Source organism: Canis lupus, chromosome X (genome assembly GCF_003254725.2).
Source record: "Canis lupus dingo isolate Sandy chromosome X, ASM325472v2, whole genome shotgun sequence".
Lineage (NCBI taxonomy): Eukaryota > Metazoa > Chordata > Mammalia > Carnivora > Canidae > Canis > Canis lupus.
The window spans coordinates 83249427-83276185 of NC_064281.1; the positions used below are offsets into that span (position 1 = coordinate 83249427).

Here is a 26759-nt window from a genome sequence, read left to right on the forward strand (position 1 = left end):
GAGGAAACCAATCGATCTACCCAGACATCCTCACCCCAAGTGCCTGCAGGCGCCTAGTGACTTTCCCATCAAAACCCAAAATGAATAATGTCCCTTAAACACTGCAAGATTCTTTCCAAATTAAAATACAGCACTTCTCTAGGCAAAAACCTAGAGATATTTTCATCTTCCCTCAATGAATACACAGATCAGTTTTGTGATGTTCTTCAAGATAACATATGCTATGAAGGCTTAGGGTCAGTTTACAGCTGAGGATTAACCTATTTTGTACACTGCAGGAGAAAACGACTTAGCATTTGAATGCTCAGAATGGTAAAATAAGGCCCTTCCATAACTTAACATTGCTTGCTTACATTTCAACACTGTAGGGATGTCCTGGACACGACTATGATTTTGAAGAAGAAATGAATTCTTATTTCCATGCAGCAATAATCAGGTACTACTTGCAAATAACTAGGAGAAAAACCCTTCAAACTGCTTTTTTTTTTTTTAAAAATCTAGACACCCCAGTGGAAGTTACAATCATCCATATGATTAATGACTACCCTAACTACCTGGTATTAACTAAGTTCATTCTATTTTGCTACTATCAGAACGATGAAGGAAATAATGATTTTTACCCAGACTGATAATTAACAGAGCATGCCTTTTGTGTTATTTTTTTAAATTGAACTACTTTTCCACTTCAAATGAATATCCACAATCTACTTTTGGGGACTAGGGTGCTGGGGGCAGTGTCAGTACATGCATGAACACAGGCGGTTAAGAGTTCTTAAAAACAGAAGGCACGCTACTTAACATTTTCTTCTTTTTCTCCCAAAGAGCTAACATTTGATATTAACATAGGCAAAGTAAATCTCTGCATATACATGTTCCAATAAAGTCCAAAGAGCTCAAAAAGCGAATGCTGGGGAAAAAAGACTTCATATTTATATATTTATATCTATCTATCTATCTATCTATCTATCCGTCCATCCATACACACACACACACACAGATTTCCCCCAGTTTATTTCAGGTAACTGATAAGCAACAAAGACCAACTTTCAACAAAGTCATTTGAAGACCTGTGGGTGGCAGGGAAAAACATAAAACTATCCACTAGTTTGCTTAATTTGGAAAATAATTTCATCAGTAGATATTTGTGAAGGATAGTTTACACTTGGGTTGTTGGTACTACGGAGGGAGAAACTGGGGAGGAGAATCCAAAGTGTCAAGAGAATTCTCTCAGCTGGATGAGAGCCCCAGCTTCAACCTTCTACTCATTTCCACTCTCACAGCCCTCCATCAATCAGTTAAGACAAAACAACTCTCACAGGTTCTTAAATACAAGAAACAGACATGATTCTTTTTCAGCGCCTCTCACTTTAATTGTTTGAAAAACCAAAAACAACAAAAAGCACAGCCCACCAGATAAAAGGAACTAAATCACATTTCCTAGCCTAATTTTTTCCTATACAACAGAATAACTGAACCTTAATTTAACTTCTCCCCTAGTCTCCCCCCTATAAAATAGGCCCTCTTAAGGTCATTCTATTACAATAAATCAAAGAAATAATTTCATATTAAAGAACTAAGCAGATTATCACCATGAAGCTTCAGATTTACAAATGGCTACGACTAGGGATGATCTAAGACATAGACATGGCCAACAAGCACATGAGAAAATGCTCCGCATCACTGGCCATCAGGGAAACACAAATGCTGAAATGAGAACTGCAAATTTGGGACACATTTTTCACCCTTTCATGCGTATATGCAAGTTTCTGTTAAAGCAAGGAAGTTGGAAATCCTTCACAAGGCAAATTTTTAATAGACTGAAGCATATGACATAGTTTGTTTCTACTTAATGATCAACTGGTGGCATGAAAAAAAAAAAAAGAATACAGCATCTAGAGTTTATCATCTTTCCATTAGGGAATGAGCCAGCCCTGAGAAAGCCTCGCTCACTGAACACCAGGGAGCAAACCAGTGTCCAGGCAGCTAGCAGGATGGTGATTAAGGACAAGGCAACCACAAATATGAGGCAGGGCTGTTCAACTTCAGACAACCCTCATGTTCTGAGACCTACTTCAAAACAATGAAGTTTTGCCCTCTTGCAAATAAGTTAGTCTGCTAACTGGTTAGCCACCAGTATTTTGAAAACATTCTTCCGGAAGTAAAGTCAATACTGAACTTGTGATAGCATCTGCTAGAAAGGTTTAAAGCATGATCAATCTTCCTCCTGTAATTAATGTCTCAAGGACCAAGCTTCGTATGTTTAAAAGAGAATGTTTCAAAAAGAGTGGGAAATATTAAAGTCCTGAGCACTTAGTGTGCAAATCTCAAAGTCAGTTCTGGTGAGTCCAATATAAAACAATCTCCTAAGCAATGATCTTTTTACAGGTCTTGCTTCCGATAAATGTACGTATGTCACATATTGACTAGTAGATGAAAACTGCCAAACTATATAATACAGTCCAAAGGTCAAAAAATGTTGAAATCAAGAAACAACACAGGTACAAAACAGTAGGGATGACTCTATTATATATACATATATTTGAGTGGGTACATATTCATAGAAAAATTAGCAATATATGCACCAAATATTAATGCTAGCTATTGTTACATGGTAGGATAACACTCATGTGGAAATGAAGAAACAAAACAAGCAAGCAAAGGTGGGGGTAAGGGGAGAGACAAACAAGTCAACACTCTTAAGTCTAGAGAACACACTGATGGTTACCAGAGAGAGGGGAGTGGGGGGTTGGGGGAAATAGGTGATGGGGATTCAGGAGGGCACTTGTAATGATGAGCACTGGGTGATGTATGGAATTTTGAATCACTATATTGTACACCTGAAACTAATACAACTCTAATGTTAACTGGAATTTAAATATAAAAATAAAGTTACAAAAAGAGACTAAGGAGACATGATAACTAAATGTAATGTAAGAGCCTGCTTATGCTAAATACATAAGGTATTCTGGCCCAAATTACATACACCATTATGCTACACCCATTGTCTTTACCAAAGCTCAAAGACATAGTCTAGTTTCAGTGCCAACAAAAATAATCCTAACTCTAGAATTATCTCACCACCCATTTTGTTATATAAACTCTCCCCTGTAATTAATATCTTTATACACATACACATTTAATATTACCATTAGTATAGTTATATATATATATATATAAACAGTGTATGTAAAAATAACAAGTACCTAACCTACGATGTAAGTACTAGGTTTCACTTGGGATGGGAAAATAAACTAGATGTATATAAATTCCACTCTTTACTTATAAAGTCGTACACTTTCAGAGCCAAAAAATAGAGTTTAAAATGGGTGTCGTTAACTTGTTTCTAAAAGGAAACTCTTCTCCCTCTCTCCCCTCCGAATGACCACAGGAGCTATAATAGGTTCTACTTTCTAGAACATTAGGAAAGCATCTTATGTGCTTCCCTATATGGTAGAATTAAGAATTTCTTCCTAAGACATAGACATGGCCAACAAGCACATGAGAAAATGCTCCACATCACTGGCCATCAGGGAAATACAAATAAAAACCACAATGAGATACCACCTCACACCAGTGAGAATGGTGAACATTAACAAGACAAGAAACAACAAATGCTAAAGAGGATGTGGAGAAAGGGGAACCCTCTTGCACTGTTGGTGGGAATGTGAACTGGTGCAGCCACTCTGGAAAACTGTGTGGAGGTTCCTCAAAGAGTTAAAAATAGATCTGCCCTACGACCCAGCAATTGTACTGCTGGGGATTTACCCCAAAGATTCAGATGCAGTGAAGTGCCGGAACACCTGTACCCCAATGTTTATAGCAGCAATGTCCACGATAGCCAAACTGTGGAAGGAGCCTTGGTGTCCACTGAAAGATGAATGGATAAAGATGATGTGGTTTATGTATACAATGGAATACTACTCAGCCATTAGAAACGACAAATACCCACCATTTGCTTTGACGTGGATGGAACTGGAGGGTATTATGCTGAGTGAAATAAGTCAATCGGAGAAGGACAAACATTATATGGTCTCATTTGGGGAATATAAAAATTAATGGAAGGGAATAAAGGGAAAGGAGAGAAAATGAGTGAAAATATCAGTGAGGGTGACAAAACATGAGAGACACCTAACTCTGGGAAACAAACAAGCGGTAGTGGAAAGGGAGGTGGGTGGGGGGTTGGGGTGACTGGGTGATGGGCACTTGGTGGGATGGGCACTGGGTGTTATGCTAAATGTTGGCAAATTGAACTCCAATAAAAAAAAATTTCTTCCTAATCTGTATTGATCAGTTTTACTCTTAAGATGAGTAATTATGAGGATATCAGAAAACAGGGACACCTGGCTGGCTCAGTCAAAAGAGCAACTCCATGCTGGGTATAGAGATTACTTAAAAAAAAAAAAACTTAAAGAAAAAGAATATTAGAAAACAGCAAAAAAGTACACTACTGCTGTTTTTTCTGTTACCCAGGATTAAATTAAAAACAGCATCAAGAGGGAAAAAACACATTTTCTTTTTTTTTAAAAAGATTTTATTTATTTATTTATGACAGACACAGAAAGAGGCAAAGGCACAGGCAGAGGGAGAAGCAGGATCCATGCAGGGAGCCCAATGTGGGACTCGATCCTAGGACTCTCCGGGATCATGCCCTGAGCCAAAGGCAGATGCTCAACCGCTGAGCCACCCAGGTGTCCCCACATTTTCTTTTAAAGTTCTCAAGTCACAAACATCAATATATCCTACTTGTAAGGTCTGCTTAAGGTATAGCTTTGCTATTATGAAACAATCACTGGGTGGAAGAAAGTTTTAACAGATGAATATTGCTGCCACACTGGTAATTCTTGATTTGGGACCAACAATCTTAGGGCACTGATTTTTTTAAGATTTTATTTATTTATTCATGAGAGACACAGAGAGAGGTATAGACATAAGCAGAGGGAGAAGCAGGCTTCCTGCAGTGAGCCTGACATGGGACTCAATCCTAGGACCCTGGTATATCACAACCTGAGCCAAAGGCAGACACTAACACTGAGCCACACAGGTGCCCATAGGACACTGAGTTTTAAACATTTTGGCCAAATAGTTTGCATCATATCAAATACTGGACTTACCAAATTGTCTTCTTTCCAAATTTACTCAAAAAACACATTAATATGTGGATGATTCTGAAATTATAGGGCTTTTATTATAATACTAAAGACCTGAACAAAAATCAAACAAGTGCTTGTTACTTTGAGTAATCCTCACCAGAAAGTACCCTGTGTAACTACCAAAACTTTCCAAAATTCAGGTATTCTTTGCCAAAAGTTAATTTTGTTTTTAAAAACAATAAAAGCATGAGTCTTAATAAATGCACAGAAAGGCCCGAGTCATAAACATTAAGCTCTCATGGAGCAATGATTTTAGGAGAAAAAACAAACTAGCGCTTACCCCTAAAGTTGAGATTAATAAACTGCTCGAGAAAGGAAAAATATATTTTGAGAAGCACAGACTCCCAGAGCTAAAACTGTTTTGATGGTTCTTGAAGTATCCAGGCCCACCAGTTCCCTGCAGTGCTACTGTTAATATTACATTCCCGCTTTCATTTACCAGGAATGTTTTATTTACTACAATGGCAATGCGTGGAAGTTCCATCAAAAGTAGTGCCAATTAAGAATCAAGAAATTAAAAAAAAAAAAAGAATCAAGAAATTAGTGTTGCCAAATATATACAAAAAGGCACTTTATATACTATTGACAGAAGTGTAAATTGGTCCAAGCCTCCTAGAAAGCAATTTGGCAATATGCATCAAGAGTTCTTATGTCATACCTCCCAGCCCAGTAATTCCATTTTCTACTTCTAGAATATCCTAAGAAACAAAGCAGCGTGCGCGCGCACGCACACACACACACACACACACACAGAGATAAGAGTCATCACTGTTACAAAGAGAACAGAAGACATAGAACTAATTTCAAATGCCCAAATGGAGACTGGTAAAATAACGATGCATCCGTATGATCAAATGCTACACCGTCATCAAATGCAGCAATGTCAAAGAATATTCAAGGATGCAAGAAAATGTTCAAGATGCGCACAGCTTAATTGGCTGAAGAGGTAACTTAAAGAATATCAACTTCTTCAAATATATGCAGGCTATAAGCTGAAATGGGTAGCCCTTAGGTTGTAGAATTACTGGTAATTTTTAATTTTATCCTTCTATTTTTCCTATGCTTCCTAAAGCTGATGCAGTGACCATCAATTAATAATTAAGTAGAAAATACAGCACGAGGCTTTCAGTTCATTCTAGTGTGTGTTTGTGTGTGTTGATAAGTGACAATGAACATCACCCCTAAGGCTTTCAACACTACTTAAGTGACAAAGTGACACTGTAAAAGAATCCAAAAGTTGACTTTACCTGCACTATGTAAAGATCAGACACTTCTATTTCTAAATTAGACTCAAAGTAAAAGAAACTTCTTTTGCTAATGCAATATAATCTCCAAAGCAAAATAAAACAGTTTTTTTTCTTGCTATAACTTCAATGTTAAAGGTTTCCTAAAACTAACAATTGTCTTTGCTGTCTCCTCTGCCAAAATGTGACTAAGAAAAATTGACTACTATTGGAAACTGAATAGATGATATCAAAAAGCTGGACAATCATGAGGGGTTCTACACAGATTAAAATACAAATAATTTATTTAAAGCCTGGAGTTCCACTCACCCGATTACAACAAACAGGAACTCAAATGCCAGATGATATCTGCCTAAGATTTAATAGGCACCTCATCGGTCATACTCACCAATGCTTCTGTCCCACAAGGAAAAAGACCAGAATCAGCAACCCGGGGCGGGGGGTGGGAATCAAGGCCTTCCTTCAGAAAGAGTATCACAAGCAAAAGGCACCTAATGGGTATCATCTCTCTGCCTTCCACCCAGGTGGTAAGAAGGATTTTAAAGGGAGTGCATTTCAGAAGTAAATTCTCCATCAATATCCACTTGTTTACAACCTCAACTTTGGGACCAATGACTCTGAACTTCAGAGCATATCATCTTACCTAAGACTAAGAGTGTCTTGCTTCAGACATTCCAATCAACTGTGATATCACATTACAAATGTGTACTAACTTCAGAAAGGAGTGGGCAGGAAAGGTTGATTCATTTCTTTCCCTCCAAGTTTTCATTTCAAAATGCTTCGGGTAACAGTAAAGTATCATTAAGTAATCTACTTCCTGTAAATTCCAGACAGCTATGAGCGTGTCCTGTAATAACCTTGAAAGGGCCCAGCAGCACAGAGTTCACAGTACTAAAAATTACTGAAAGAATACAGCTGATTTCATGCGATTCCACTGCAACATACAATAATACATCCACTTGAAAATCAATTTTTTAACTCCAAAGTGAAGGGAAATCCATCTGTGGGTGCTGGTTAATTCAGCTGGGTTGAGCCAGTGCTTCGGAAGCTAAGCTCACAAATTTGATTCCTGTATGAACTGGTTAAAATGACAGTGATTACACTTGCCAGTTAGACAAAGTCTGTCCCCTGGTTTACCTTTTGGCCTGGTGTAATTATTGTCAAAGTCTCCATCCCTTTTTTGGCAAAACATCTCTAGTGAGGACTCCAGTAATAACCCTAACTCTAGTCCCACAAGAGAACAAGGCACGAACGTATGGCTGGCTACATTGGCAAATCCAACCTTCACCCTGGTGAGAAACATTAACTCTTGACTGAATCCACTGTCATATACAAATGGGCAAGTAAATGAAAGTACCAGCTTTGTGTCATTAAACATACATACAGATACACACACACACACACAATTCTTTATTCCAAGTGTTTCAACAATGCAAAATATGACAATTTTAGTTTACGTACAACTGAGTCTTCATAATCCAACTTCTAAAATCTAGATTAAAACCATAATTGAGGGGTATCTGGGTGGCTCAGTAGGTTAAACATCAGACTCTTGGTTTTGGCTCAGGTCATGATCTCACCAGTTGTGAGATGCAGCCCAGTGTTGGGCTCCGCACCTAACAGTGAGTCTGCTTAAAGATTTTCTCCCTCTATCCCTACCCCCACTCACACACACTCTCTCTCTAAAATAAATAAACTTTAAAAAGCCTTAACTGATAAATTCAAATTGAGGTCAATTCCTCATCTTACAAAACACATTTATACATTTTAAGTACATAAAAGGATAAATCAGATCCCCTGTAAGAAAAGATCTCCATTACAGGCTCTCAATTTATAAAACTTTTAAAGACTATTATTCTGTTTAAAAAGTTGTATTTACTGGATGCCTCGATGGCTCAGGAGTTGAGCATCTACCTTTGGCTCAGGGCGTGACCCTGGAATCCTGGGATCGAGTCCCACATCGGGCTCCCTGCATGGAGCCCGCTTCTCCCTCTGCCTATATCTCTGCTTGCCTGCCTGCCTGTCTCTCTCTCTGTCTCTCATGAACAAATGAATAAAAATCTTTTTAAAAAAATTTAAAAAAATAAAAAGTTGTGTTTACCCAGGGTGCCTGGGTGGCTCAGTTGTTAAGCAACCAATTCTTGATTTCGGCTCAGGTCATGAGACTGAGCCCCGAGTGAGGCTCCATGCTTAGTGAAGAGTCTGCTTGAGATTCTCTCTCCCTCTCTCTCTCTCTGCCTCCCCTTACCCTCTCCACTTGCATGCACGCACCCTCTCTAAATAAATAAATAGTTTTTAAAAAGTTGTGTTTACCTTTTAACTAATTTAAAAGTCAGAGAAACAGATAATTGCCAAATTAACTTTAGCAATCAGGGAAAAACTCCAGTTTTGCAGGGAATACATATTACTCATTTTTTAACAAAAAAAAATATACAACTATAACTTCCCATCTATGATGTTTCTGGAAAATACGGGTTAGCAACCTTAGAGTTGCAGATCAAATGAAGCATTTGATTTCCAATCAATGACAAAAGACCAAAGGAAACTGCAGAGTTTCTTGGGCTACCCCAGATGCTGTAAGCTTAAGGAGTTTTTTACATATTTATTAGCTTTAGCTCTTGGAATAGTCTGTGCCTAGGACAGCCTAACATTCAGTTTGCTAAGAAAAACTGTTTAACTTGGCCAATCTGAAGAAAAGACCACAGATTAACCAGATAAGGCTAAAGAAACAGACAATGAAGCTCCAATATAACACAGTGCCCTGCTGAGAGGCAGTTGGCCGTGGTAGTTAGGAGCCAAAATGCTGGAGCCAGATGGCCTAGGTCCAGCTCTTGGCTATGCCCCTTACCAGCACTGGGTGACCTCAGGCAAGTTATTTACCCTCTTTACCTCATTTGCCACAATTCTAAAATGGAGGGAATACTATTACTCCTGTTGTGAGGACTTTTGTGAAGCTTCAGTGGAGCTGATCTCCTGGCTCTAGCCATTATAAACTTCTTTTAGTTTCTCAAAAGCACCAAGCTTAATCTCTCACCTCTGGGTCTAGCACATGCTATTCCTTCTGCCAAGAACATTCTCTTCTCCCTTTCCCTGGCTTCCTTTAGGTCTTAAAGTTAAAATGACACTTCTAAAGAGCCTTCCTTGACCTCCCCCACGTTAGAGCAGGTGCCTCCACTTTTTGCTCTGTGAGCACCCATGTAGCACAGCACTTAAACTTGTTCAGGTTCCTGCTCCCTTGCTGGGCCAGTGGGCTCCTTAAAGGCAGAGGCCATGTCTATCTGGGTTCCTGCTCTACTCCCCAGAACCTAGCACAGTACAGAGACACTGTAGGTGCTTACCCAACAGGTTTGAAGTGAATTAACCAGTCATACTAAGCAGAAAGGAAGCCAAAGAGTGATTTCCAAGTTAAATCTTTCACTCTTAGGTAGACGTGTATGCCTCCTCCCATCTGAGCTATATAAACATGTTTCCCTCTCACACAGTGGAGAAACTTGAAATTAAACAAGTGCCATATTCTGACAGAATACAAACTCGATGCCCTTTTTGGATAGGAACCACGACTTCATAAACAGAGCAAATAACTGTTTGGTGTGTTACTTATTATTTCATGTCTCGTATTCCAAAGCCTTTATTTAAATAAGGATTATCACAGCAAATTACATGGCTAGTGTAGCTCCCTGAGTATTATCAGCTGGGGTAAATGAAACCCATAAGTGCCCTGGCATAGGTGAAGGGAAGAAAAGGAGAGACCATGAACATAGAAATTCATAAAAGAAAGAGGGGAAAAAATGAAAGAATTTGATATGTTGGAGAGTGGTAAAGCATCATTAGCTGCTCCTCTATAAGGTACCACTGGGTGGCACCAGTGTCCCTGGCTATCCAATACAGATATGGAACTAGGAGACCAAGCCATCGGGTGATCTTACATATAGCTTGAGTTAAAAGTTCAGAAGTCTATTTTCCTTATACAGATGGGCAGATGCAATTCACTGGAGTTCAAGTTTTCGGCATATGTTATTAACACGGGCATAGGTCTTAAGGATCCTGTTAATCAGCAACACCTGGAAGGGGAGTTTGTCAACATTTTTGCCTGACAAAATGTTTGTGTTAGCTAACCATTCTAAATGCCAAGATACGCAGTACAGTGAGAGGCCAGGGATTCTCAACGGAATGAGAATGGTGAGGAAAGGGATCAGAATAATCTAGAAGGCTTTTTCAAACTATTAGGATGACCTATACAAAATTGCCAATAGTCAAAATCCTGTTACATGCCAGAAAACAGCAATTTCAAATGGTCCAACCTAATATACAGGTATTTGGAATCACAGGCTTAATGAGCCACTGTTACTGAGAAAAATTCTTCTCAGGTTTATGGGGGGAGGCGGTTTGAGAACACATGCATAGTTTGGTCTTAAGTTATGAAGAATTAACTAAGTTCAGGAATGGAATCAACAAAATGTCTTAAGGGAACAGATTAATCTATATTAAAAATATCAGACAATGGAAGATGTACATGTAAAAAATGCTCTATTAAGTGTATAAAAAATCAAATTATAAAACAGTATATAAAACACATTTTGTGACCTGTCTTTTAGGGAAATCCAAAGGTTTATTTGGAGGGGGAATGGATTTCTATTCTCTACAGAAAAAAAAATGTGGAAGGATATGTATTAAAAATATCAGTAGCTGGCTCCGTTTAGGGGAATTATCCATACTTTGTCTTTTTTTATCTTTTTGTCTTTTCTGAAATAAACACGTATAGGGGCACCTGGGTGTTTCAGTTGATTAAGCATCTGCCTTTGGCTCAAGTCATGATCTCATGGTCCTGGGATCAAGCCCCAAGTCGGGCTCTTTGCTGGGCGGGGAGCCTGCTTCTCCCTCTCCCTCTGCCTGTCACTCCCCCTGCTTGTGCTTGCTCTCTTGCTTGCTCGCTCTGTCTCTGTGTCAAATAAATAAATAAGTAAGTAAAAAAAGAAAGAAACATGTATAACAATTTTGCATTCTGGAACAGAAAAAAAAAGACTGGTAGAAAACCTTGAGAAATCAAAATAAATTTTATGGTTTAAACCATAAACCATAAGTATAGTTTTAGTACTATACTGTTACATAAAATGTTAACATTAAATGGGACCTGGGAAAAGATGTACAGGATGTAAGAGCTATCTTTACAAATTTGCTGCAAATCTAAAATTATTACAAACTGAAGCATTTATTTTGCAAAATAAGCCATATTAAGATCACATCTGAAAACTCTAGAACAAGGAATATATTTGGTTAAAAAGAGCCCTACATATAAATGAGAACATGCTGAAATAAAACAACTTTGACAGGAAGTTCCTGTGCCCTCTAGCATGACAACAGAAAGGTGTAAAGACTGTCATATAATATGGCCTCCCCTAAATGTAAAAGTGATGTCACCCTATTGGGCATAGAAGCAGGAAACAAATGGTTAAGTCTCTCTTCTTTTTGGTTTTATATCATCATTGCTGGGGCAGCCCCGGTGGCTCAGCGGTTTAGCGCAGCCTTCAGCCCAGGGCGTGATCCTGGAGACCCGGGATCGAGTCCCACATTGGGCTCCCTGCATGGAGCCTGCCTCTCCGCTTCTCTCTCCTGTGTATTCTCATGAATAAATAAATAAAATCTTAAAAAAATATCATCATTGCTGAAGACTCACCACCATACTAACATTTCTATTTGAAGAAAGGAATTAAAAATAAGTACAGCCCGTAACAACTCATTTCCTTTGTCATATATTTTATTTTTTTTATTTTTTTTTTTTAATATTTTTTTTAAATTTTTATTTATTTGTGATAGTCACAGAGAGAGAGAGAGAATGAGGCAGAGACACAGGCAGAGGGAGAAGCAGGCTCCATGCACCGGGAGCCTGACGTGGGATTCGATCCCGGGTCTCCAGGATCGCGCCCTGGGCCAAAGGCAGGCGCCAAACTGCTGCGCCACCCAGAGATCCCCTTTGTCATATATTTTAAAACCTAGCCTCCCAAATCCTGGGCCATTACAGGTGTGTGTGCATGCATTTGTTCAAAAAATATTCAGTGAGCACATACTATGCCCTGTCTTTGTGGAGCTTACTATTCAGTAAATAATATTTAAGTGGACTAACACAAAGAACAGACATATAGGTAGAATAGGAAAGGAGGGTCACCCATGAGGCAGCCCTCAACCCTATAATAACAGCCCAACCAGACAAGTATATACTTTTTTAAAAGCTACAAACAACAGCTACCCTCTGAGATTACCCATTTATATACCTGTTACTGCTTAGGTCTTAGTTGGCTTGTCTAAAATGTACTTTTTAAAAACTTCCTTCAAATACTTAGGCAAAGTCTCCAAAGCCAAAGAATGAAAGTGAGTCTCTAAAAAACAATAAAGTACTAGTGCAGAGCTGGAAGACAAACCCAGAGCGAAAATATCACAATTAATTTCACCTGCAGACCACTAGCCAGGTATTACAAGTAGCATTGCCTTTGGGTTACACCACTACCATGGCAAGCATAAATTTGGAATATGCTAGTTCCATTGCAGAACATACCCAACAGAGGTGGGTTTTTTAAGATGTATCTATTCATGAGAGACACATAGAGAGAGGGGCAGAGACATAGGCAGAAGGAGAAGCAGGCTCCTCGCAGGGAGCCGGATGCAGGACTTGATCCCTGATCCTGGGATCACACCCTGAGCCAAAGGCAGACGCTCAACCCCTGAGCCACCCAGGTGCCTCTCCAACAGAGCTTTTATTAATTAGAGGTTTTGTTACTTCAGTATTTAAAATGCCTCAACATAAGACAGTTTTGCACAGGATGAGACCCACAAAAAGAATTTCAAAAAATTGATTCAAAGAGAAGCACCAGAGCACTAGAAACTTCCAAGCAGAGCTGGAGTCTTCTTCCCACAGCCATGAACCACTGCTGTTTAAGGGAGGAGGAGTAAGCACCATACAAAGGTCAGCCAAGAAACTTGCTACAATGTCAACACTGTGCTATTTACTACTAGCAGATATTGCCCATGTATCCCCGAAGCACTGAACTTCTGCAGCTACGGCAATGTAATTTGCCTAGAAGATGCCCCTTTGCAATTATTTCTGTCAACGTTCAATCTAAAATATATCACCTTTAAAGTAGGTTACAAAAAAAAATAAAGTAGGTTGCAATTCAATCCTCCTTGAAGCATCTGCAACCAGGTGAGGAGCAGTAAAAGGTTAAGAAGGCGCTTTGATTTTAGAGGTATATGGGATAATCTGCTTCTTACTCTTCCTCAAAAGCAAAACCAAGGCGAATCCAGTGGAAGGTTTTAAAGCCAAAATTCTCTGTTTACTTACTATACATCTTCAGGACTGATGGTTATGGGGCAGTGGTTTACCGGCCAGATTTTTAAAGAATTAGAAAAGGTATTATCAAAACATTTCAAACATCTCCATCCTAGGGTTCCCAGGACTGCTGTGCCAGCGAGTAGAAGAGAGGGGCACTGAGGGTCAGTGCCTGGTACCAAGCCCAGGCAACGTCCTGATCTTTCAGCAGCAATTGGGCAGCACCGGTAAAGGCAAGAGAAAAAAAATGATTTTAAAGGTCTAGCAATAGCAGGACACAGCCCCAGACTTGGCCAAGTACCAAACTCAACACAAATTCCCACAGTTTAGATGACCATCCCACAGAACAATTTTATGCAAGCCAAATATGTAACTGTGCTACTTTGAAACATCACTGCTTTTTTTTCACACCAGAGGTGGAGGTCAGCATCAGAGGCAACAAATCTAAGAAGCAATTTTGCATCCTAAGCAAATTTTGAATTGCTCTATGCAATGCAAAAACTTTTTCTCATGATCTCATGACAAAATGTTGTAACATCTAGAAGAGAAGGTACACAGAAAGTTACTGCAGTGTTACATTAGCTTGGAGGGGTACAAAGTTAGAGAAATTAACTCTAGGTTGAAAAACAGTTCTTTCAACCAAAATTACCTGCTTCAGAAAGAGTTGCCTATGCATGGTGACAGATGGTGACTAGACATCGTGGTGATCATTTTGCAATGCATATAAATGTTGAATCACTATGTTGTACACTTGAAACTAATATAATGTTGTCAGCTATACTTCAATAGAAAAACAAAAGCAACAAAATAAAGGATAAGTCTTTGGTTAATTACCCATTCAATAAAAATGAGTTGCTTCCATCTCAAGATCAGTAAAGCAACACATGTTATGTAACAATCCTACCTTTGAAAAAGATAAGAGTTTTGACTCAGTTTTGCAGATGTCCACTGGAGACTGCGGATATCACTGAATTAAACACGGCAGGGCTTCTCTCTCTCTCTCTCTCTCTCTCTATATATATATATATATATATACACACACACATATATATACATATATATACACACACACACATATATATATATATTCTTAGCTTATATATATTATAAGCAATTGGGCAGCACCGGTAAAGTATATATATAGTATACTATATATATATATATATATATATTCTTAGCTTAAGGAACCTCATAGGCTACATTCTGTTGTTAAAATATGTCTTTATAGCACAAACTGGAGGTGAGATTCCAGGTTTTCAAACTTTAAGGTATGTTCTGGGTACAGATGGTACAGATCATATATTCACTGCCACCTCCTACTCCTTTGGTAATGCCCCAGTATAGCATCCACTTCCTCTTTCCTGCCTGTTGTGCCTTAAGCAACACATCCCTTCAATCAAAGGCAGAGAGGGAGGTGATCAGTCTTCCTCATTTGAGAACAAGATGGTACGCAAGCACTTTCTCCCTAAGAGATTTGAAAACCTGCCATCTTTAGGGTTAGAGGCTTTCTGAGAACAAGATCAACCGAGAGTTGTGTGAGAGACAGCTCTCTCATTTCACCAAATGTTATCACTGCAACAACCGTAGGTCAATCTCACTCCACACAAAAGTTTCAGGTTAGCAAAGAACCAGGATGTAAATGCAGGCCACCGGTGAGAGGCAACAGGGACTGGGGAGCTATCTGGGCACTGATCCATGTTCTTTCCACCGTGGCGCCCTGGCCACGCACTTAGGCTTATGGCAGATCCAGGGTAGGCCCCACCCAGCTAGGATTCCAGACAGCGAGCAGGACTGGTGCAAGTGTCATTCTAAACCCAGTGAATATTCTGTACGCCTGGGGTCAAGGATCATCCCCCATTCACTTCTACTCATGTGGTCCCAAAATACATGCCGTGAGAGTGAGGTGGGGGAACTCCATTTCAAAACAGGAATAAAAACAACAGCAGGGGGTTCGAGAGGGTTTCCATTTTGCAGCTGTCTCTTCTCCAACTACTTTTTTTGGGGGGGGGCGGGGGGAAGAAGTCTTCTCCAACTACTTTAAGGGATACCACCTGTAAAGAATAAATTCTCTGGTAGTTCCCAAAGAAAACAACTAACCTACAAACATTTTAATACTCAACAATCTGTCAGTGGTCAAGCGAACATTAAAATTAATGTAAATATGTATATAAATTAAAAATCTGCTTCCACATAAAACTCCTGGCCTTTATACTTGACACTAATGACAAAACCTAGGAATCCAAAAATTTCTGGGGGAGAATTTGAGTTGAGCAGACGTCTGCCTTCAGCTCAGGGCGTGATCCCGGGGTCCTGGGATCGAGTTCCCCATTGGGCTCGCCATGGGGAGCCTGCTTCTCCTTCTGCCTATGTCTCTGCCTCTCTTATGAATAAATAAAATATTTTAAAAATGTGTAATTTAACTGTATTTGAATGAATATGTTAATGATTACATTTCTATTTGGGGAAATAAACACCACATAGCTTCCCTTCTGTGGATTGCTATAATTCACCAACAATGAGTCTAAACTCTACTCCTTTTCTAGTTTCCTGATTATGGAAATGACTTACTTCACAGAAACTCTAACCTACTCTTATAAGGCACTGCCTAGCCACCAAGGGAATCCCAAATATTTTACCAAAGATTTTAAGCCAAACTAGACCAATCTTTTAATTGGCCAAATCCTAAAGGCTTCTGTGGTTCTAGGTATAAGAATGCCATTTTCCCGGGCCTGCTTTTCTCTTTCCTGCTCTATTTTGCCTGAAACACATTCATCTGACCATTCTTTATAGCTAGCTCTGTCCAGTTTGACCCCTCAGTCAAGTTATGATTTTTCAACTATTGTTTTAAGCAACTTCTCGGTATCTTCGGTGGTCATGTGGAACATAGTGTCTTTTACTTGGCTTTATCCCATGAGATATTAGTGCTGCTTCTGTCTTCTTTGGTTTTCAAAGCCACAACTGAATTTTAAGTTCATTCACCAAGTTCCTGTTTCCTGTCTGAGGGAAATGCTCAGCTTTCAGTTCATCTGCGAAGCAGAAACTAACATATCATGAACAGAGTGAATGAACACCATCTCAACGGTAGCAGCTCTGCTCATTTCTACAGATTTTCTTTGACGACTCATCACTCAGGTACCTCCAGGGAGAGGTCCTTCGAAAACCCTATCATTTTACTGTATTAAAATCCTTTAACCACATATGGAAGGCAATAAACAGAATCCCTAAAAGAAAACAGGTGTTTCACCAGCATTCCACTGCATTAACTTCACAACCACTAGAATCTACCAGTAATGTTTTCAATGCTTCCTCAGTAAATCTCACATGCCCTTCTCACTAATCAAGTGGGAAATACAGAACCTCTATCCTGACTCCTCTGTAAAATCTGCTGCCTTGACAGAACCCATGAGAGAAAAATCCTCATGCTGCAAAATCAGCTCCCAATAACCTAAGGTGCACAGCTTTGGAGAAAATGAATGATGTATCAATTACCGTAGCAAAAAACACAAGCAGCTACAATGGGTCTTCACATTCACACCATTGTCTGCAAAGTAGACTCTTCTTTTGGTACTCTACTGAATTTATTAAAAATGGTTACAGTATCAAAATGTATTCAGTGTAACATAAAGTAAGGTAAAATTTTCACCTCCAAGTTCACAGCATAAACCCAGAAGAGGTTATAATGAACCTTCAGTGGATGTGCTTAATAAATGCTTTGTAGACAGGATCGTGGCTGGCTCAGTTGGAAGAGCATGCAACTCTTGATATCTCCAGGTTGTGAGTTCAAACCCCATGTTGGGTGTAGAGATTACTTTAATAAATTTTTAAAAATGCTTCTAGAAGACATGAGAGAGCAGAATGCACACATACTTGCCCAAATCAAATTTGATCCTCCAACACAGTTCTAATATTCAATTTTATATACTACAGATGAAGATACCATAGACAAAGAGCCATGTGGCTATAACCTAGATTTTCTTCACTTTTAGAACTTGTAAAATCATACAATTATGCTCACACCTTTACCAAAAATTAGAACAGTTGGTTGTTCTCTGAATCAAAGCAACTGTTCAAGTTCAGCTTTAAAACCCTTATTAAAACCAAACTCCTTGGGGCGCTTGGGTGGTCCAGTCAGTTAAGCATCCAACTCTTGATTTTGGCTCAGGCCATGAACTCAGGGTTGGGAGACTGAACCCTGTTTTGGGCTTCGGGCTCCATGCTGGGTATAGAGCCTGCTTAAGAGTCAGTCTCTCCCCCTATCTCTGTGCCTGCCCCGCATCCCTCAGTCCTCCTCTAAAAGAAACAAACACAAAAAACCTAATTCAAAACAGATTGCTAATGACATTTTGATATATTGCACTTATACATCATTACTAGTAACTACAATTTAAAGAACGTGCTCATTGTTAAATTCAAAACAGACCTGAACTGGTTCACCATTGAGAATTTTTAAATTCCTTCGTTATTTACTTTTGGTGGCCATGACTTTTCTTTTTTGTAAGATTACAGTTTGCCCTAGAAACCAGTTATTTTAACTAGAACACTGTATTTACATGGCAGTGTGTTTCCTTTCCCACCAGGAGGTCTTTTTCACTTATTCAGTTACCAATCCTGAAAGATGCCCCAATATAATGCCAAGTTGAAGGAAGCAAGTTACAAATCGATATAAACAAAAAGAACCCATTTTTGTAGAATGATACATGTTTGCACTTGTGCATATGTGTATATGCAAATGCTCATACATGTGTAAACAAACATATATACCCAAAAGTTGGCAACAGATCTCTCTGGGTATGGAATTACAATGCCCTTATACTTCTTTATACTTATATTTTTAGTGTAGAAAATCTAAGAAATACAAATAGTACTTTAACAAAGAGAGAAATTACCAAAAAAAAAAAAATACCCAAGCACTCACTAAACGAAGGCACTACATTTCTAGCAGTGTGTCATCATGTAATTCATAATATCAGGATCGTATTATAAATATCCTCCAGTGTGTTAATGTTTCATACTATTAATCTGTATAATTACTGTCAAAATAGCAATCACATATTTAGAAACTCACCATGGATCTGTACTGGGTAAAACAACACTCTCTTCCCCCCAGAGATAACTACGCGTGGTGTGTATCAATTAGACCTTTTTGTATTATCCATACATACAGTAAGGTTCTGCCGTTGTTTTTAGGTTAAGTGGAATCATGGGATGTGGTCAGTATTGATTCCCTCCTCTCTCAACAGTGTACTTTAGAACTCCTATGTCAGTTTGTCTAGGTCAATCTGAGGGTTTCTTTAATAGCCCTATGGTATGCCATAGAACAGCATATTATTATTTAAATCATTCCCGTATTGATGGACATTCAGGTTGCTGTGAAGTTTTCACTGTTATGACCAGTTTCACTTTAGTGAAGCCTTATAGGTATCTTTATACATGCACAGATATTTCCCTAGTTTCTGAATAGGTTTCCTGGGTCAAAATATATGTACATTTTAAAATGAGAGGATTTGAGTATTTTTTATCAAGAAGCTATACAATCTGCACTCACAGTAACAGGGTATGATAGTACCCATTTCTTTGCTAAAAGTGGATATTATATTTAGTGTAGCCAATTATTTGGTGAAAAATGGTTTTTATTTCCCAGATTACTATAGGGAACTTGAGCATCTCCTCTTATTCATCATTTTTCTTTTCTGGGAAATGCCAATTCACAACCCTCTGCTACTTTCTCTAATGTGTGCCTTTTTCTTATTGATGTGTAGCAGCTCTTTATATATCATGGATATTATATATAGTAGAAGCCTTTTTCATAAAAGGCATAAGATTTATGCGATCTGAAGAAAAAAAACAGAGTATATAGTAGATAATGTTATTTGGAACAGTTGATTAATTGAAAAGGTCAATTAAGGTAAACAATCATAAAAAGCATTCACATGACAAACGTTTCATTTTACCTTCATTTCATCAGTGGACAATGTGCACATGTTCTTCAAACTTCTGATAGAGGACCAAGAGACCAAGACCTTTAACTCCAGGCCCACTGATTGTGAAGAAATTTGAGCTGAACTCTTAGAAGATGTAGGACTAAGACACTAAGCACTATAAGTGAAGAAAACTTTAGATTTTTATTCTTATTTGTACAAATCTTTTATCATCTTACCCACACCTACCTGGACAGTAGTCACTTGCTTTCATCAACTCCAAGACACTCGATTTGTTTTAATTACTTGAATGTAACTATCACCCAGTTCAACAATTATTCACATGTGCTAATTTTAAATTTTTATATCTCTATGCATTCCGCAACTCCTCCCCGTCCCCATAAAATTTGAAGTAAATCCCAGACAATGTGTCATTTCATCTGAAAATTTTTATAGGTTAAGTACCAAAAGCATCTGTTCTAATGGTGGGTCCCCAAGCATACTAGCATACTGGAGACCAACCTACTAATAGCAAATGTTTAGTGCAGTTTATTTCACAAAGGAAACAAAGAATATCATGTAATATAGTGAGCCAGTTAAAGTTTCTACTGCATAGGTAAATGGTATTTTCCCCTAGTCTGTCACTTCCATTTTAACTCTGCTATGGTGGTCTTATGCCTCCTAGAAGTTCTTTAAATATATACCTAAATATTTAAAATACACCCTTAATTTCTTTTTGTATATGATGGGAGGCAGGGTCTATTTTTTCCTCATTGTAGAGCCAACTGTCCCAATTCAATTTCCATTTTTTTAAGATTTTATTTATTTATTCAGGAGATACACACAGAGAGAGAGAGAGAGGCAGAGACACAGGCAGAGGGAGAAGCAGGCTCCATGCAGGAAGCCCAATGTGGGACTCAATTCCAGGACTCCAGAATCATGCCCTGAGCCAAAGGCAAACGCTCAACCACTGAGCCACCTAGGCATCCCCTCAATTTCCATTTTCAACATCACCCATAGGACATTTAAGAAAACTGAAGTGTCAACTTTGAACTAACAAAACAAAGCTATGCAAACAAAACAGTAAACCAAAAGTCTAATTGCAGCTTCATAAGGCTTAGACTACTATGTATTTAGAGTTTGGAGAATAGTGTTGGGAGCAGGAGCAATAACACTGCCGTATCTGGCTCTATCATTAGCACTCTAGCTTACAATTAGGATCTCCGAAGGACATCACAAATGCGTAGACCACTTTCTGAATCTCACCAGTTGCCATACCTGAAAATTTACATCATGCTGAAATAGCCCACACTTAACAAAATCAACTTTCCAACCCTCCGTCTATTCCTTAATGCTGTTCCTAGACCACAGCGCCTTGCAGACTTAGTAAACAAAATGAATATTCTCTTCTGAACCACAATTTCCCATGGAAATATAACTAAAAGGTCCTAAAAGTCAAGGTAAAGTTTGTTAAATTTCCTTTATAACACAGAGACTCAATAATTTATGAGGTTGCTTTATCTCTGGGTAAACTCTCTCTGTCAAGAATCAAGAGTAAATAGGCTTTTGGAGCCATACATTCTCTGTTTTAACTCTAATAATGTATTTTGAATGCAGCCACACAAAAACAGGTGGTGGGCAGTTTAGAAACCAGCAGTATTTTGCCAGCCCTTGCCTTATACCGATGATTGATCTTCATCAAACAGGAATCCACTACCCTAGCTGTACACTTATTTGAGCAAATGTGGTGACACTGAAGGGACAGGTAATCATTTCAGTACCATCTTACAGAAATGAATATTCTCAAAATTAATCACTAACCTTTTCCTGTAAGTTCTTCTCATAAAAGGAACACATCCATTTTTCAAAATATAAAATTTTAAGTCCCCTCAGAGCTAATGCTTATTTTTAAAGAAAATGAACACTAAGTACTATAAAAGGAAAACATACAGTTTAGATGTACAAATTCAAGTCTTTTATTCATTATTCTGGTAATCGACACGGAGTGTAAATAGCCTAGTAAATTAAATACAGTCATGATTCATGAGCTCACTACTCGAAACAGAGAAGGAACTTTTAAAGTACATTTAAAATGAGAACACAAATTTGTTCTCTGGATCACTTACCAAAAACCTGATTTAAAAAAACTATACAGTTTTGCAAAAATAGTTTAAATTTAGAAAGTGAAACCAAAAATCTCCTTGGCACATCGTAGCTACTTAATTTTAAAATATTAACATTTCACAGCCTGGTAAGGCAGAAATTATATTTTTAAGGCACAAAAGATGGCAGCCATTTTAATATAGTGAGAGCACATGTGAGTACGTATTCACACTCAGCCATCAAGGCCATTTGTTCACAGAATACATTTGAGCTCCAGGATTGTTGAAAAAACTGTTCAACTGCTTACAGAAATATTGAATTTTATACAGAATAGCAAGGAATAAAATTAAATAACAAAGGCATATAAGACCTCTTGAGAGCAAAAAGACTTTTTGTTCTTTGAAACTCCCTATGAAGAGGATGAAGATAAGCTACAGACTAGAACATATTTGCAAACCACATACCTAACAAAGGACTAGTATTTAGAATATATAAAGAAGTCTCAGAACAGAAAAAAAAAATCTAACTAGAAAATGGACAAAATACATGAACTTACATGTCACTTACGGAGACATAGAGATGACAAGTCATTGATATCAATAGACACCAATCAGAATGGTTAAAACAGAAAATAGTAACAACAGCAAATGCTGGCAAGGGTGAAGAGCATTCATACATCGCTGGTGGAATGTAAAATGGTACCAGCGCTCTGGAAAACAGTTTGGCAGTTGCTTTTAAAATGAAACATGCAACTACCTTACAACCAGTATATCATCCCAGAGAAATGGAAATTTATGTTCACACAAAAATCAGTACACAATCATTCATAGGAGCTTTATTTATAATTGGTTCAGAACAAAAAACAGGAAACGACAGATGTCCTTCAATCAGTAAATGCTGAAACAAACTGGGGTAGGTCCACACTATGGAATAGGATTCAGCAATGAAAAGGAACTAACTGGATACAAGATATTCTCCCCACAAGAATTTCCAGGGACCTCCCCTGAGTGAAAAAAAAAAAAAAGCCCATATAAAAAAATTACATAATGTAGGGTTCCATCTATATAGCTTTCTTGAAATGATGAAATTATAGACTTGGAAAACAGATTAGCAGCTGCCTGGGGTCAGCAAGGGAGGGAGACAGCTGTGGCTATAAAAGGGCAACACCAGGGATCTTAGTGGTGATGCAACTGTATCTTCACCCTGGAGGTGGTTACATGAATTTATGCATGTGATAACACTGCACAGAACTAAATACACAAACGCAAATGAGTGCATGTAAAATTGGTGATCTCTGAATCAGGTGGATGGATTGTATCTATTTCCATTTCTTTATTGTGATATTATACCACAGCTATGCAGATGTCACCACTGGGGAAAATTAGATAAAGGGTATTGTTTCTTAGAAGTGGAGGAGATCTATAGCTACCTCAAGGGCAGCCCCAGTGGCGCAGCAGTTTGGCGCCACCTGCAGCCTGGGGCGTGATCCTGGAGACCGGGGATTGGGTCCCACATAGGGCTCCCTGCATGGAGCCTGCTGCTCCCTCTGCCTGTGTTTCTGCCTCTCTCTCTGTGTCTCTCATGAATAAGTAAATAAAATCTTTAAAAAATATATATAGCTACCTCAAAATGAAGAGTTAAAAGACAAATAGAGTATAGAACACCAGCCAGTGATAAGAATGGAAAAATAAAGCTCTTATTTTTGCTACCATCTCAGGGATTGAAAGTCAAGGAAGGGGGAGAAAAAGTAATGCCAGGAAAAGAAGCTATAGGCTACAATTAATATAATCATATAATTAATTAATACAAAATATATATATATATATCTTCACAACTCCCGCCAGAACCATCCCAGACTATAAAGTCATAAGATGGTTTTCTTAACTATTGTATCCTGGTGGCCTGGCACAAAATAAGTGACAGCTGAAGGAATGAGATAAATTCAATGAGTGATACAATGAATGAATGGGATGCCAGCATATTCTTTAAAATTCCTAGTCAATTACAGTTACAAGGCAGTAGGCGGTATGTACACAATCACTTTCCAACTTCTAAAAGCCATGAACGTTAAGAAAAAAAAAAGTGTGGTATGCACACATTTCACTTGCAAGCAGAAGCTAACAATACCTGACTTTGTTAAATGCTTCCCGATTTACAGACTTCCACATATCATCTTCACTCATTGGATAAGGATGAATTAAGAATTATGCACACATATGTTAGAATAAGTATATGCAGATCTTTGAGGAAAACATTCTAAACAAGCAGTAAAACTAAGGACTTATGGCAGAGCGTTAATGCAATTTATATCATATTATCACATAACAGATTCATTATGTAATTTTTTTCAGTATAAGAACAAAGAATTCAAATTAGGGGGCTTATGGCTCAGTCTGCCAATCATCACAATGCTTTGACAGATGCAAAAATGAAGAGAGGTTAAGTGACTTGTTCAGGGTCATACAATTCACTACAGCTGGATCCAGAGCCTCTCCAGGGTCCCATTTCTCCTTTTACTGAATTGGGCAAGACTCTCCTTTCTCCTCCACCCATCCCACCGCTACCTGAAACCCAAACAAAAATGTTCATCTGAATCACTTGTTTTAATAGGGTTTTCAGGGAGGGGGAAAGCTTTTAATTGTTGCATTACACCTTCCCATGAACTTTTAGGTGTCAAATTTCTTCCCACATCAGAACAAATGGTACTTTATTCTATGGTGCAAGTATACTAACGGTCTGATGTTTCATCCTCCACCTAAATGGTGGAGATGGTGTTAATTCCAACAGGAGACTTATATGTCTTGCACTTTAATGGCTCCAATTGAAAAAGCTATTTTACAATTCAAGGAAGAAGGTATTATGCCATAAAAAGCTTGACCGATATGTTTGATGATGGTCCTGTAATTGAATCTCCACTTGCACGCAGCCTATGTATGAAGGATAGTAAAAACTGTTAAGAGGCAAAATCCAAGGAAAACTAAAGTGACCAGCAACTACCAGGAAATGGGGCTTTAATTAGGTTAAACCTCCATTATGCAGTAATATGGGACTGAGCATGAATTTGTCAAGTCCTAGAATCAAAACACTAGAGAAACCTTATTGTGCTCCAGTCTAACATCCTCATTTTAGTAGATGAACTGAGGCTTCGGTTAAGCCATTTACCAATAAAGCAGACTGCTTGCTCTTTCAAAGAGATTCATTTTTCAAATGCCATTTTGCCCTTATTCTGCATCTCACCGTCGTTTCTGGGAGCGATGGCTGATTATTTTTAAGGTGAGACGCTAGAGCAAAACCCACTTCAAGAGGGTGGAAAAATGCCTTTGAAGGAGGAGATGCTGGAGTGCGGAGGAGAAATGACGTCCTATTTAAAATATGTAACCCCTTAATGGGGGTTAGGCAATGAATCATATTCTCCTCGATTTTTCTCTGTGCTATAGACATCGGCCGCAATTCTTTCTGTAGGGTACTCAAAGGAGAGGAAGAGGAAGTGATTAAAGCTAATGCTAAATATACAGCGTTCATGAGGACAGGGATGTAGATAGAAAAAAAAGCAGGAAGAAATATGAGCGTGCTTCTGCTAGAATTCAGCCGTGTTCCAACATACCTAAAGATACGGAAGCTAAAGGGAGATCAGAAGCCAGGGCATCCCTCAAATCCGAAGGGCGGATGCTGCTAAGGCCAGATAGGTTCCCTAGCCCTCGGAGCCAGAGCAACGCAGCGGGGACAAGATGGTGTTGAAGTCTAGAGGCGCCCTAAAGGTCGTTTGGAGGTCTGGCAAGTACTTGAGGTGCTCTTTCGGAAAGGATCAGGGCAAAGCACCGGAGCCCTGTCGGGAGGATGCTTCTGGCCCTCGCAGGGTGGGGAGCGGTGGGCGGCAGGAAGAGAGGCAGGCCGGGTTCTCAAGGCCCCTGGACCTCTGCGGAGAAGATGCAGAGACCCTAGGAAATCTTTCCGGGCCCCGTGACTGGGGTTGGGGCGGGGAGGAGGCGGGCCGATAGTTCGGCCCGGCTCCAGAAAAAAGCGAGCGTATTCCGGGAACTGGGACATCCCCTCCACCTCACCGGCAGGGCTCAGGTGTGGGACAGTAGGGCGGCCGGAGCTCGGGTGCTAATTACGACGGGGGGTCAGCAGCGAGGGCTACTCACCCGAGACGCGGCCCGCGGTGTCTTCGCAGCCGGCCGGCGCCTGGCACTCGGGAAGCCCACGGAAGAGCCGCGTGCCCGCTAGCGCTGGCTGGGACGAGAGGGGCGCGCCGCGGAGGCCGGAGAAAAAGCCGCAGCGGCGCGCGCGTACCCGGACAGCCGGCTGAGGCAGGACGAGGCGCCGCGGCGCGAGCCCGGAAAAGACGCGCCCGGAGGGGCGGGCGGAGCGGGGGCGCGCGGTGGTGTGGCTGAGCCGGCCGAATCGCGGGCGGCCGACGTCTCGGCCCACCCACGCTCCCGCCTCCGCTCGCTCCGGACGTCAGCCGCGGAGGCGGGGCCCAGCGGGCTTCCCAAGGCGAGGGGAGGGGCGCTGCCGGCTCCCCGAGTCGGCTAACGGCTCCTTGCTGGCTCGCCGCAGCCTCGCGCTCCGGCTTCCGAGCCGCTGGGCGGGCGGGCCAGCCGCGTTATCTACTGCGTTTTCGGAAGGGCCCAGCAACTATCTGATTACAGCGAGGCTTGGAGCGCGCCCACGCCCGCACCTGTGCTCGCTTCCTAGGACTCAGCCCCGGGAGGAAAGTTCCCCTCGGGTCATCTTCCAGCTGCCCTTTAGAGATACTCATCTCTGGACTGCTGCTCTTTCTGCAGACGAAGATCCTGTTCTTTGATTAAAGGCATCCTGCTCCTCCAAGCCGGAGCTACTGCCTCCTTTCCTTTAACCTCGCCTCTCGCCGCGTTAAAAGACCCCCGCCCCACCCGCTCCCTCCCGCTTGTGTTTCACTGGCTGCCTTTTCTTTCCACCGCGGTGACATGGCCAAAGACCCACAATTGATAAGGAGAAGTCACTGCAGCACGATGACATTTTCCTGGCCATGATCGTAGCC

At 39.9% G+C, this 26759-nt stretch overlaps 1 protein-coding gene across 1 annotated transcript in view; it reads right to left on the bottom strand.

Annotated features, from left to right (window-relative positions):
- The window catches only part of ACSL4 (acyl-CoA synthetase long chain family member 4), a 79592-nt gene extending 53493 nt beyond the window's left edge, over nucleotides 1-26099 (bottom strand). The window contains exon 1 of the mRNA XM_025431460.3: nucleotides 25882-26099. The gene's annotated coding sequence lies outside the window, so the exon portion shown is untranslated. The remainder of the gene's footprint in view (nucleotides 1-25881) is intronic.
- Nucleotides 26100-26759: the final 660 nt, after the last annotated feature.